Source organism: Oncorhynchus mykiss, chromosome 25 (genome assembly GCF_057628025.1).
Source record: "Oncorhynchus mykiss isolate SJ-2025 chromosome 25, ASM5762802v1, whole genome shotgun sequence".
NCBI classification, from domain to species: Eukaryota; Metazoa; Chordata; class Actinopteri; order Salmoniformes; family Salmonidae; genus Oncorhynchus; species Oncorhynchus mykiss.
In genome coordinates, this window is record NC_143046.1 from 30,024,354 (window position 1) to 30,037,940 (window position 13,587).

The window sequence follows — 13,587 nt, forward strand, 5'->3', positions numbered from 1 at the left end:
ATCAAAATCAGTCGACCTCGAGTAACAACACATCTGCCCTTCCTGTATTCCCTGTACACCCATGACTGCATGGCTAGGCACGACTCCAACACCACCATTACGATTTCCGACGACACAAGAGTTGTAGGCCTGATCACTGACAACAATGAGAAAGCCTATAGGGAGAAAGTCAAAGACCTGGCAGTGTGGTGACAGGATAACAAACTCACCATCAACGTGATCAAGACAAAGGAGATGATTGTGGACTACAGAAAAAAGAGGATCGAGCACGCCCAGTGGAGCAGGTTGAGAGCTTCAAGTTCCTTGGTGTCCACATCACCAACAAACTATCATGGTCCAAACACACCAAGACAGTCGTCAAGAGGGCACGACAAAACCTATTCCCCCTCAAAAGACTGATGAGGTTCTGGTGATTGACAGAGTCGAAAGCCTTGGCCAGGTCAATGAATACGGCTGCACAGTATTGTTTCTTATCGATGGCGGTTAAGATATCGTTTAGGACCTTGAGCGTGGCTGAGGTGCACCCATGACCAGCTCTGAAACCAGATTGCATAGCGGAGAAGGTGCGGTGGGATCCGAAATGTTTGGTAATCTGTTTGTTGACTTGGCTTTCGAAGACCTTAGAAAGGCAGGGTAGGATAGATATACGTCTGTAGCAGTTTGGGTCAAGAGTGTGCCCCCCTTTGAAGAGGGGGATGACCGCAGCTGCTTTCCAATCTTTGGGAATCTCAGACAGAAAGAGAAAGAGAGGTTGAACAGGCTAGTAATAGTGGTTGCAACAATTTCAGCAGATCATTTTAGAAAGAAAGTGTCCAGATTTTCTAGCCCGGTTGATTTGTATGAGTCCAGATTATGCAGCTCTTTCAGAACATCAGCTGAATGGATTTGGGAGAAGGAGAAATGGGGAAGGCTTGGGAGAGTTGCTGTGGGGGGTACAGTGCTGTTGACCGGCCAGCCGTAGAAAAACGCTTATTGAAATTCTCAATTATAGTGGATTTATCGGTGGTGACAGAGTTTCCTATCCTCAGTGCAGTGGGCAGCTGGGAGGAGGTGTTCTTATTCTCCATCGACTTTACAGTGTCCCAGAACTTTTTTGAGTTTGTGTTGGAGGAAGCAAATTTCTGCTTGGAGCCTTGGCTTTTCTAACTGCCTGTGTATTTTGGTTTCTAACTTCCCTGAAAAGTTGCATATCACGGGGGCTGTTCGATGCTAATGCAGAACGCTTTAGGATGTTTTTGTGTTGGTTAAGGGCAGTCAGGTCTGGAGAGAACCAAGGGCTATATGTGTTCCTGGTTCTACATTTCTTGAATGGGGCATGCTTATTTAAGATGGTGAGGTTGGCATTTAAAAAAAATAACCAGGCATCATCTACTGACGGGATGAGGTCAATATCCTTCCAGTATACCCGGGCCAGGTCGATTAGAAAGGCCTGCTCGCTGAAGTGTTTCAGGGAGCGTTTGACAGTGATGAGTGGAGGTCGCTTGACCGCTGACCCATTACGGATGCAGGCAATAAGGCAGTGATCGCTGAGATCTTGGTTGAAAACAGCAGAGGTGTATTTGGAGGGCAAGTTGGTTAGGATGATATCTATGAGGGTGCCCGTGTTTACTGCTTGGGGTGGTACCTGGTAGGTTCATTGATAATTTGTGTGAGATTGAGGGCAACAAGCTTAGATTGTAGGATGGCTGGGGTGTTAAGCATGTTCCAGTTTAGGTCACCTAGCAGCACGAGCTCTGAAGATAGATGGGGGGCAATCAGTTCAAATATGGTGTCCAGAGCACAGCTGGGGGCAGAGGGTGGTCTATAGCAGGCGGCAACGGTCAGAGACTTGTTTTTAGAGAGTTGGATTTTTAAAAGTAGAAGTTCAAATTGTTTGGGTACAGACCTGGATAGTAGGACAGATCTCTGCAGGCTATCTCTGCAGTAGATTGCAACACCGCCCCCTTTGGCCATTCTATCTTGTCTGAAAATGTTGTAGTTAGGAATGGAGATTTCAGAGTTTTTGGTGGTCTTCCTAAACCAAGATTCAGACACGGCTAGGACATCCAGGTTGGCAGAGTGTGCTAAAGCAGTGAATAAAACAAACTTAGGGAGGAGGCTTCTAATGTTAACATGGATGAAACCAAGGCTATTACGGTTACAGAAGTCATCAAAAGAGAGAGCCTGGGGAGTAGGAGTGGAGCTAGGCACTGCAGGGCCTGGATTCACCTCTACATCACCAGAGGAACAGAGGAGGAGTAGGACAACGGTACGGCTAAAAGCTATGAGAATTGGTTGTCTAGGACGTCCGGAACAGAGAGTAAAAGAAGGTTTCTGGGGGTGATAAAATAGTTTCACGGTATAATGTACAGACAAAGGTATGGTAGGATGTGAATTCAGTGGAGGTAAACCTAGGCATTGAGTGATGATGAAAGAGAGATTGTCTCTAGAAACATCATTGAAACCAGGTGATGTCATCACATGTGTGGGTGGTGGAACTGAAGGGTTGGATAAGGTATAATGAGCAGGGCTAGAGGATCTACAGTGAAATAAGACAATAAACACTAACCAGAATAGCAGTGGACAAGGTATATTGACATTAATGAGAGGCATGCTTAGTCAAGTGATCATAAGGGTCCAGTGAGTAGTGAGGTTGGTTGGGGTCACGGTGATTCAGACAGCTAGCCGGGCCATCGGTAGCAAGCTGGCAGAGGATGGAGGTTTGTTTTTAGCCACCTCGTGTGTTTCCGTCGGTAGATTAGTGGAGTTCCGTGTGGTAGAGAGGACCAATCCAATTGGCAAAATAGATATAGTTATAGTGACTCAATAAAATTGTCCGATACACCTATTCAGATTGCAGCCGATAAGACAGCTAACGATTAGCGGGCTACAGATTGGCATTCAGGTAACATCGCAACGGAGGGGCCAGTTGAAAAACACCCCCGGCCAGAGGGCCTCCACGTAAGCCGTAAAATTGGTCCGGATAGGTGATTGTAGCCCAGGAGTGGCTGATGGAACTCTTCAGCTGATGTTTGCTCCTGGACCGACGTAAGCCAATAGTCACTCGGATAGCAGCTGCAAGATCCAGTTGTAAATGTCCAGAGCTTGCGGTAGAAATCCGGGGATATGGAGAGAAAATAGGTCCGGTATGCTCTGGTCTGGGTCACGTTGTACAAAACTGGCAATAGCTTTTCGAGCTAAAGGATAGCTGATGACCACCAACCGTGGTTAGCTGAATACTAACGTTAGCCAGTAAACTGGCTAGCTTCTGGCTAGCTTCTATTGTGGATTTCAGATTTGAGGTGAATAATACTTTTTTTTTTTTTTAATTGGTGAGGCGGGTTGCAGGAGACTGTTTTGAAGTTGAGATTTAAAAAAAATATGTATATAAAAAGATGCGAAGAAAATATGTCAATATATATATACACGGGACACGAAAAGATGAGGACAAAGGACGTCTGACTGCTATGCCATCTTGGGGAAGAAAAATTGACATTGACTCTGTACCCGAACCCCCCGTATACAGCCGCGCTACAATTATTGTATTTTTGCTCCTTAATTATCTGTTATATTTCACATTTTTTCCCTTAAAACTGCACTGTTGTTTAACCTCTTAGAGCTCTAGGGGCGCTATTTCATTTTTGGATAAAAAACGTTCCCGTTTTAAGCGCGATATTTTGTCACGAAAAGATGCTCGACTATGCATATTCTTGACAGTTTTGGAAAGAAAACACTCTGAAGTTTCAGAATCTGCAAAGATTTTGTCTGTAAGTGCCCCAGAACTCATTCTACAGGCGAAACCAAGATGATGCATCACCCAGGAATTAGCAGAATTTCTGAAGCTCTGTTTTCCATTCTCTCCTTATATGGCTGTGATTGCGCAAGGAATGAGCCTACACTTTCTGTCGTTCGCCCAAGGTCTTAGCAGCATTGTGACGTATTTGTAGGCATATCATTGGAAGATTGGCCATAAGAGACTACATTTTCCAGAGGTCCGCCCGGTGTCCTTTGTCTAAATTTGTGCGTAATCTTCAGGTGCGGTCATTTTCTCCTGGGATTCAGGAGAGAAAGCATGTGTCCAAGAACGATGTATCAATGAAGAGATATGTGAAAAACACCTTGAGGATTGATTCTAAACAACGTTTGCCATGTTTTCAGTCGATATTATGGAGTTAATTTGGAAAAAAGTTTGCGTTTTGAGGACTGAATTTATGGATTTTTTTTGGTAGCCAAATGTGATGTATAAAACGGAGCTATTTCTAATACACAAGGAATCTTTTTGGAAAAACTGAGCATCTGCTATCTAACTGAGAGTATCCTCATTGAAAACATCAGAAGTTCTTCAAAGGTAAATGATTTTATTTGAAGGCTTTTATGTTTTTGTTAATGTTGCGTGCTGGATGCTAACGCTAATGCTAACGCTAAATGCTAACGCGAAATGCTAACTCTAGCTAGCTACTTTTACACAAATGATTGTTTTCCTATGGTTGAGAAGCATATTTTGAAAATCTGAGATGACAGTGTTGTTTACAAAAGGCTAAGCTTGAGAGATGGCATATTTATTTCATTTCATTTGCGATTTTCATAAATAGTTAACGTTGTGTTATGCTAATGAGCTTGCTGATAGATTTACACAATCCTGGATACAGGGGTTTTTTCATAGCTAAACGTGACGCAGAAAACGGAGCGATTTGTCCTAAACAAATAATCTTTCAGGAAAAACTGAACATTTGCTATCTGAGAGTCTCCTCATTGAAAACATCTGAAGTTCTTCAAAGGTAAATGATTTTTTTGAATGCTTTTCTGTTTTTTTGTGTAAATGTTGCCAGCTGAATGCTAATGCTAAATGCTACGTTAGCCATCAATACTGTTACACAAATGCTTGTTTTGCAATGGTTGAGAAGCATATTTTGAAAATCTGAGATGACAGTGTTGTTAACAAAAGGCTAAGCTTGAGAGCTAGCATATTTATTTCATTTCATTTGCGATTTTCATGAATAGTTAACGTTGCGTTATGGTAATGAGCTTGAGTCTGTATTCACGAACCCGGATCCGGGATGGGGAGATCAGAAAGGTTAAGGGCTTGTAAGTTAGCATTTCACTGTAAGGGCTACACCTGTTGTATTCGGCGCATGTGACATATTACATTTGATTTAATAACACTGGCCCATATCAAAAGGCAGTACTTAGAAATGTGCTGTTTAATAGAGTCCCCCTCTAACACTCAGAAGACCCCAATCCCTCAGCTCTATGGCCTGGATTTAAGGTCTGCAGGTGCATGGGCTAAAAAGAAGAGAGTGGAGAGGATTGAGGAGAGAGAGAGGGGTGAAGGGTGTGAAACTGAATGGTCAGAGGGGAAGAGGGGAGATGAGAGGGAACACACCCCTACACCCCTTCCCTCTTCCTTTACTCTCTCCCTTTAACCCCCCTCGCTCTATACCTCCCTGCTGCCACACGAGAGAGAGAGTGTGAACTGTGAATGGTGCCGCCTGGCGCTACCAACCCTTCCTAGGCGCAGGGTGGGCAGGCGAGCAGGGGGAGGGCATCCATGCGGCAAGGAGCCCCTTTCTTCCCAGCCACCAGAGGAGCAGTAATGACAGTGGGACTGCAGCTGTGCTCGCTGAGGCCTGTGTTGGCCTCTGCACCTCACCACACTCCCAAAACTAACTCCCCTACCCCTGGTCCTGCCTCACAAACACCACTCAACCACCGTGCGCTCCCCTAGCCACTAACCACCATGATAGGATCATGCTGTCAGATAGAGTTGGGGTCAAATCCATTGGACATGGAATTTCTTCATAGGTAAGTCTGTTTTTGGATTGTCAGGAATTTAGATGGACTCAACCATAGATTTGGAATGGGAGGGAGAAAGGGAAGTAGACCAAAGCCCTTGTCAAAGCCTGAGTGGGCCTCTAAACCCACCTGTCAGGTAGTAGGGTACTCCAATGTTGCTGGTGACCTGGAGAGGGCTTCTCTGGGTTGGGTGGAAGATCTCCTCTAATTCTCTTCAAACCTACACCTCCAATGGGGTTTACATGGCTACCTGTGAACAGACTAGATCACACAATATCCTGTTAATTTAACGTAATAAGCACAAGGTTTTATGCCAAAAATATTTGCAAGCACAAAATATGTAATCCAAAAGGCAGACATCATTGCCTTCTCCACAGACCCAAAAGACCCAGCTAGCACATAATGTTCTGAGAACCATATGTTTCTTATAGCTTGGTTGTCCTATGGTCATTTTGCATACAACCTTGCCACAACTTTCTGGGAATGGTGAGGGTTAGTTACTTGGCTTTGGAACATTCATAGTACATTTAACCTCTTAAATGTAATGGCAATATGTAGATTTCTGCCTAAATATACATACCCAAAAGTAACTGATATTCATGTGTAATTACAAAAACGTGGTACATTTGGAAAGACGGCATCTGGGAAATTGTGAGGAAATGATCAGAAGATAGGAGTTACATAGTTCAGAATACACAAGATCAAGCACTCACAAAATAACAGTTTTTGTTTAGTTTTTTGAAAGTCGTCTTTCATTGACAAGGTATACGTGAATTATTGATGACTAGAGGTGGAAACACATCAGATGGCTTCCACAACATGTGAACAATATTATTGAAAAAATTGGATAGTTGACCTAACAACTAGAAATGGCCAGATGTTTTAGTAAGTGGTGTCAGGTGTGGTCACTAAACGTTTCCAAGTCTCTGAGCGAGGAAACAATAGTTCACATCATGCATAAAAGGTCCTAGGCCTTGCTTTGTCCCACCCAGGTCAACTGCATATCCCTGGAAAGCATATCTCATTGACTGTCAAGGTGCATAGTAGCCAATCCCCTGTGAAATGGATGCCTACAGCGTGTAAGCAGGCAACATCATATATTTTTGATGGGAAAAGTCACTAAGCGATGGGCTAGATTTGTTCCTACCCACCTAAGGTTTAATTTGATACCCCAAATGTAGCTGGAGCTCAAACACAGACCAAATTTAAGCTTACCTTGTAAGATGTTTGCTGTTTGATGAAAATGTTGTGTAAAATAAAAATTTTGACTCTCGGAGCTGGTGATCAGTAACGGTAGGTCACAGGCAGACAAATAAGATATCCTCATGATCTGTGGCGTCCCGGCTTTCGGTGTGTGTCAATGTATTGTGTATGATGTGTTTATTACGTTTATGCTTCACAACACTAACTGGAATGTAGGTAGCAGACATCTTGAAATGAGGTCATCGGCTTGGCCTGCCCTTATACATCCGTATGCCCATATATAAGACACACGAAGACACACGAAAGATCTGAAGGCACCAATCAATAGCCAAGACTCTCAGCTTTCCGGAAACACCGTGCTTTTGCAGATAGGGGCTACCGTTCTCATACCAGACTGAATAAAATAAAATAAAATGTGGGGACTTTACACTTAAGAGGTTTAAGTAACTTCACAAAAAAAAACATTTTCTTGGTATTTCATTAATTTAACGGAACGTTTCCTAAAAGTTCTAACATGCTTACATTACATTTCAATTTTGGTAATGTTCTAGGAACATTCTCCAACTGGTTTGACATGGGAGATGTTTTCAAATAGTTCAGAGAACGTTAAGAAACAACTTTCTTCTGTGGGAATTTCAGTACTTAAGTCAAACGTTTCCTACAGGTTTCCTCATGGTTCTATTTAAAGTCATGTTCGTAAATTGTTCCAAGAACATGAATAAAACTTTCCATAAAAAACACAAGAATACTTTAAGTAAAGTTCAGAGAACATTCTAAGAACGTATTTTTAAAAACATACATTTCATTCTCAGAATGTGACGAAAACTTGAATAACGTCCAGAGAACGTTGTAATAATGTTATTTAAAAGCATGTACATTCAGTTCTCAGCATCAACAAAACTCTCTCTATCCTCTATCTTGTTAAGTATGTTGGCAGCGCCCACTAATTGGACACACCTGATCTTAATCTTGCTTGTTTCCTCTGAAATGGGATCTGGTTGGGTCCTGGACTTTCTGAAGTGTCGCACCCAGGTGGTGAAGGTAGGAAACAACATCTCCACTTTGCTGACCCCACAAGGGTGCGTGCTCAGCCATCTCCTGTACTCTCTGTTCACCCACAACTGTGTGGCCATGCACGCCTTCAACTCAAACATCAAGTTTGCAGACGACAACAGTAGTGGGCTAGATCACCAACAACGACGAGACAGCCTACAGGCAGGGGGTGAGGGCACTCGGAGTGTGGTGTCAAAAAAAAGAACTCTCACTCAACGTCAACAAAACAAAGGAGATGATTGTGGACTTTGGGAAACAGCAGAGGGAGCACCCCCCTGTCCACATCAAAGGGACATCAGTGGAGAAGGAGGAAAGTGGTAAGTTCCTTGGCGTACACATCACAGACAAACTGAAATGGCACAGATAGTGTGGTAAAAAAGGCGCAACAGCAGCAGCGCCTCTTCAACCTCAGGAGGCTGATGAAATTTGGCTTGTCATCCAAAACTCTGACAAACATTTACAGATACACAATCAAATCAAATCAAATGTATTTATATAGCCCTTCGTACATCAGCTGATATCTCAAAGTGCTGTACAGAAACCCAGCCTAAAACCCCAAACAGCAAGCAATGCAGGTGTAGAAGGGCAGTGGCTAGGAAAAACTCCCTAGAAAGGCCAAAACCTAGGAAGAAACCAGGCTATGAGGGGTGGCCAGTCCTCTTCTGGCTGTGCCGGGTGGAGATTATAACAGAACATGGCCAAGATGTTCAAATGTTCATAAATGACCAGCATGGTCAAATAATAATAATCACAGTAGTTGTCGAGGGTGCAGCAAGTCAGCACCTCAGGAGTAAATGTCAGTTGGCTTTTCATAGCCGATCATTAACAGTATCTCTACCACTCCTGCTGTCTCTAGAGAGTTGAAAACAGCAGGTCTGGGACAGGTAGCACGTCCGGTGAACAGGTCAGGATTCCATAGCCGCAGGCAGAACAGTTGAAACTGGAGCAGCAGCACGGCCAGGTGGACTGGGGACAGCAAGGAGTCATCATGCCAGATAGTCCGGAGGCATGGTCCTAGGGCTCAGGTCCTCCGAGAGAGAGAAAGAAAGAGAGAAAGAGAGAATTAGAAAGAGCATACTTAAATTCACACAGGACACCGGATAAGACAGGAGAAGTACTCCAGATAAAACAAACTGACCCTAGCCCCCCGACACATAAACTACTGTAGCATAAATACTGGAGGCTGAGACAGGAGGGGTCAGGAGACACTGTGGCCCCATCCAATGATACCCCCAGACAGGGCCAAACAGGAAGTATATAACCCCACCCACTTTGCCAAAGCACACCCCCCACCACTAGAGGGATATATTCAACCACCAACTTACCATCCTGAGACAAAGCCGAGTATAGCCCACAAAGATCTTCGCCACGGCACAACCCAAGGGGGGGCGCCAACCCAGACAGGAAGATCACATCAGTGACTCAACCCACTCAAGTGACGCACCCCTCCAAGGGACGGCATGAAAGAGCACAAGTAAGCCAGTGACTCAGCCCCTGTAATAGGGTTAGAGGCAGAGAATCCCAGTGGAAAGAGGGGAACCGGCCAGGCAGAGACAGCAAGGACAGTTCATGCTCCAGAGCCTTTCCGTTCACCTTCACACTCCTGGGCCAGACTGTAGGTATGTACAGCAGGACCAAATCAGAGAGATAGGTAGGAGCAAGCCCATGTAATGCTTTGTAGGTTAGCAGTAAAACCTTGAAATCAGCCCTTGCTTTGACAGGAAGCCAGTGTAGAGAGGCTAGCACTGGAGTAATATGATCAAATGTTTTGGTTCTAGTCAGGATTCTAGCAGCCGTATTTAGCACTAACTGAAGTGTATTTAGTGCTTTGTCCAGGTAGCCGGAAAGTAGAGCATTGCAGTAGTCTAACCTAGAAGTAACAACAGCATGGATACATTTTTCTGCATCATTTTTGGACAGAAAGTTTCTGATTTTTGCAATGTTACGTAGATGGAAAAAAGCTGTCCTTGAAATAGTCTTGATATGTTCATCAAAAGAGAGATCAGGGTCCAGAGTAACACCGAGGTCCTTCACAGTTTTATTTGAGACGACTGTACAACCATCAAGATTAATTGTCAGATTCAACAGAAGATCTCTTTGTTTCTTGGGACCTAGAACAAGCATCTCTGTTTTGTCCGAGTTTAAAAGTAGAAAGTTTGCAGCCATCCACTTCCTTATGTCTGAAACACAGGCTTCTAGCGAGGGCAATTTTGGGGCTTCACCATGTTTCATTGAAATGTACAGCTGTGTGTCATCCGCATAGCAGTGAAAGTTAACATTTTGTTTTCGAATGACATCCCCCAAGAGGTAAAATATATAGTGAAAACAATAGTGGTCCTAAAACGGAACAATCGAGAGCATCCTGTCGGGCTGTATCACAGAGCATCACCGGGGGCAAACTACCTGCCCTCTATGACACCTACAGCACCCGATATCACAGGAAGGCCAAAAATATCGTCAAGAACAACAACCACCTGAGCCACTGCCTGTTCACACCGCTATCATCCAGAAGGCGAGGTCAGTACAGGTGCATCAAAGCTGGGACAGAGAGATAGAAGCTGTTTTTCAATCTCAAGGCCATCAGACTGCTAAACAGCAATCACTAACTCAGAGAGGCTGCAGCCTACATTGTGACCCAATCACTTTAATAAATGGATCACTAGTCACTTTAAACAATGGCACTTTAAATACTGCCAATTTAATTATGTTTACATATCTTACATTACTCATATCACATGTATATACTGTATTTTATATCATCTATTGCACCTTGCCTATGCCACTCGGCCATCGTTCATCCATATACTTATATGCACATATTCTCATTCACCCCTTTAGGTTTGTGTGTATTAGGTAGTTGTTGGGGAATTGTTAGATTACTCGTTGGTTATTACTGCACTGTCGGAACTAGAAGCACAATTATTTTGCTCCACTCTCATTAACATCTGCTAACCATGTGTATGTGACCAATATAACTTGATTTGATTGAATAGACTAAAATGAACAGCTTTGTATGCAGAAAAAAAACATGACATGCTAGTGCCATACTAGTGGCTCAGTGGACTTATTGCATAGATATAGAACAGAAGATTATTGGTTCAAATCTCACTGCTGCTGTGTAACAATAAAAAATATATGTTTTTGCATGATTGATGTCTAAGGAAATTAATTTGTGTTATTAAAAGTCATATTGAAACCTTAAGTGAAAGTTAAGGAAGTTATTCAAAAACCTGCAAACAACATATCCTTTCTGTTCTCAGAGCGTTAATAAAACCTCCCAGGAAAACTTTCACGGAACCAGAGTAAACCTTCCTGCAACCTAAAAATAAACGCTCACAGAAAAGGCAAAATGTTCACTTCTGGTGAAACCAAAAACATACGTTCTCACAACTTCCAAGGAACCAAATGTGCTAGCTGGGGTGTGAGTCACACACGCTCGCTTAGACAGTAGCATAGTGCCACAGAAGAGGTAGCAGTAACACAGAGGGTAAAACATATATATTTAGCTGCATAGTGGAAGGACAACTGAAGTGGCTTAGTTACTGCAACTCTTGAACTCGGCCAGAAAAACTGTATTAGTCACCTGTTTTAACCGTTACGACACACACACACACTGTCCTGTGTCACTAGAGCTTCTCCAAGTGCAGAGGAGAAGAGAACACACCCAAGGGACAGGAATAACAGGCCACTCCAGCAGCAGCAGCAGCACACCGGACACATCGGACACAGTGGCACCACACAAGAGCAAAGGTGTGTCAAAAGAGCCTGTCTAACCAACATCTCCTTATCTCCATCTCTAATCCCCTGCCATCTCACCAGCACCTTCTCCTGCTCCACAGCTACTGTTTACAGGTCGGACAAGTCGGGGGGAATGCCGGCTTGACTGGCGACGGTAGACGGTCTCTTTCAAAGAAAAGTCCTGGGCTGAGCACAGAAGAGTTATACAAGAGAGGAGTAGGAAAACGATGAGAGAGAGATTCCAATTTACATGACAACTTAGTAAAACCGTTTTTTTATTACTCATTCAGCCCCTAAATCACTGTGCTTCCCTGCTCTTTCCCTTCTTTAGCCTGTGCTATTAAATCCCCTTCTTGACCCCTGACCTGGGGCCTGGGCCATAAAGAGCCCCTCACGGGTCACAGGCCTGATTGTAGCATTTGAATATGAAATGGCCTCCATCCGTCAGGCATGGAAACAGCCCCCTGCTCTGAGACTCCTGAGACATAGGCTGACCCCCAGGAAAGAGGGGCTCCCGCCGTTCAGATCAGCAGCCCCGGGCACAGCCACTCTCTATCTCAATTTAATTCAATTCAAGGGGCTTTATTGGCATGGGAAACATATGCTTACATTGCCAAAGCAGGTGAAATAGATAGTAAACAAAAGAGAAATAAATAATAAAAAATAAAAAACATTACATTCCAAAAGAATAAAGACATTTCAAATGTCATATTACAAATCAATTCAAATTGTATTGGTCACATACACTTGTTTAGCAGATGTTAATGTGAGTGTAGCAAAATGCTTGTGGTTCTAGCTCCGACAGTGCACCAATATCTAACAAGTTACGGTGTTGTAACAAAGTTCAAATAGTAAAAAAAAAAGGAAAAAAAAGGGGAAGATAAACATAAATATAGGTTATATTTACTATGGTGTTTGTTCTTCACTGGTTTCCCTTTTCTTGTGCCAACAGGTCACAGATCTTGCTGCTGTGATGGCACACTGTGGTATTTCACCCAGTAGATATGGGAGTTTATCAAAGTTGGGTTTGTTTTCTGATTCTCTGTGGGTCTGTGTAATCTGAGGGAGGAGGTTAGGAAGTGCAGTTCAGTTTCCACCTCATTTTGTGGGCCGTGTGCACATAGCCTGTCTTCTCTTGAGAGCCAGGTCTGCCTACGGCGGCCTTTCTCAACAGCAACGATATATGCTCACTGAGTCTGCACATAGTCAAAGCTTTCCTTAATTTTGGGTCAGTCACAGTGGTCAGGTAGGTGTAGGTGTAGAATTTAACGACTCTTACCTGGATTTTGATCATTACCGGGTATTGTCCTAATTCTGCTCTGCATGCATTATTTTGTGTTTTACATTATACACAGAGGATATTTTAGCAGAATTCTACATGCATAGTCTCAATTTGGTGTTTGTCCCATTTTGTGAATTCTTGGTTGGGGAGCGGGCCCCAGACTTCACAACCATAAAGGGCAATGGGTTCTATAGTTGAGTATTTTTAGCCTAATTGGTATGTTGAATTTGATGTTCCTTTTGATGACATAGAAAGCTCTCTCTCTCCCGCTTCCTCTCGGTCCTTGGGAGGATGAGAAGGAGTGAAGGATGAAGAGAGGGGAGGAAAGGGGGGCCGAGAGTGAGGGAGTGGAGAAAGAGAGGGGAGGAAAGGGGGGCGAGAGTGAGGGATAGGAGAAAGAGGGGAGCAAAGGGGTGCTAGAGTGAGGGATAGGAGAAAGAGGGGAGGAAAGGGGGGCGAGAGTGAGGGATAGGAGAAAGAGAGGGGAGGAAAGGGGGTGAGAGCGAGGGATAGGAGAAAGAGAGGGGAGGAAAGGGAGG

The 13,587-nt window shown here is 43.8% G+C and overlaps 1 protein-coding gene across 1 annotated transcript in view; it reads left to right on the top strand.

Annotated features, from left to right (window-relative positions):
• The first annotated feature begins 4,233 nt into the window (after positions 1–4,233).
• The window catches only part of LOC110504958 (arrestin-C), a 149,318-nt gene continuing 139,964 nt past the window's right edge, over positions 4,234–13,587 (top strand). The window contains exons 1-2 of the mRNA XM_090219631.1: positions 4,234–4,327; positions 4,696–4,757. The gene's annotated coding sequence lies outside the window, so the exon portion shown is untranslated. The remainder of the gene's footprint in view (positions 4,328–4,695; positions 4,758–13,587) is intronic.